The sequence below is a fragment of the Apis dorsata genome, unplaced genomic scaffold, assembly GCF_000469605.1.
Source record: "Apis dorsata unplaced genomic scaffold, Apis dorsata 1.3 scaffold_74, whole genome shotgun sequence".
Lineage (NCBI taxonomy): Eukaryota > Metazoa > Arthropoda > Insecta > Hymenoptera > Apidae > Apis > Apis dorsata.
Window position 1 is genome coordinate 2,134,635 of NW_006263372.1, and position 712 is coordinate 2,135,346.

The window sequence follows — 712 nt, forward strand, 5'->3', positions numbered from 1 at the left end:
AAGACAAATAAAAAGAAAATTAAAAATCCGTTCATTCTCTCTTTTCTGTTTTTTTTTCATCTCTTTTATATTATTCTTTAAAGAAAAAAAAATATAATAAAAGATTAAAAACAATTAAAAAAATCCAAACTCACAGCACTCACACGACCCACATATATTTGAAAAAAAAAACAAATCCATTCTTCTTTCTTCCCTTTCTTTCGTCTCTGTTAAATTATCCTTTAAAGACAAATAAAAAGAAAATTAAAAATCCGTTCATTCTCTCTTATCTGTTTTTTTTTCATCTCTTTTATATTATTCTTTAAAGAAAAAAAAATATAATAAAAGATTAAAAACAATTAAAAAAATCCAAACTCACAGCACTCACACGACCCACATATATTTGAAAAAAAAAACAAATCCATTCTTCTTTCTTCCCTTTCTTTCGTCTCTGTTAAATTATCCTTTAAAGACAAATAAAAAGAAAATTAAAAATCCGTTCATTCTCTCTTTTCTGTTTTTTTTTCATCTCTTTTATATTATTCTTTAAAGAAAAAAAAATATAATAAAAGATTAAAAACAATTAGAAAAATTCAAACGAACTCACAGCATCAAACGACACACACAAATCCTTCTTATGAATCCTTTCTTCCTTCCCTTTCTTTCGTTTCTTCTCCAATAATAAAAGATTAAAAACAATTAAAAAAATCCAAACTCAAAAAACAAATCCTTC

The 712-nt window shown here is 23.9% G+C and overlaps 1 protein-coding gene across 2 annotated transcripts in view; it reads left to right on the top strand.

Annotated features, from left to right (window-relative positions):
- The window catches only part of LOC102679685 (flotillin-2), a 105,176-nt gene that overhangs the window by 36,018 nt on the left and 68,446 nt on the right, over positions 1-712 (top strand). The window lies entirely within an intron of this gene.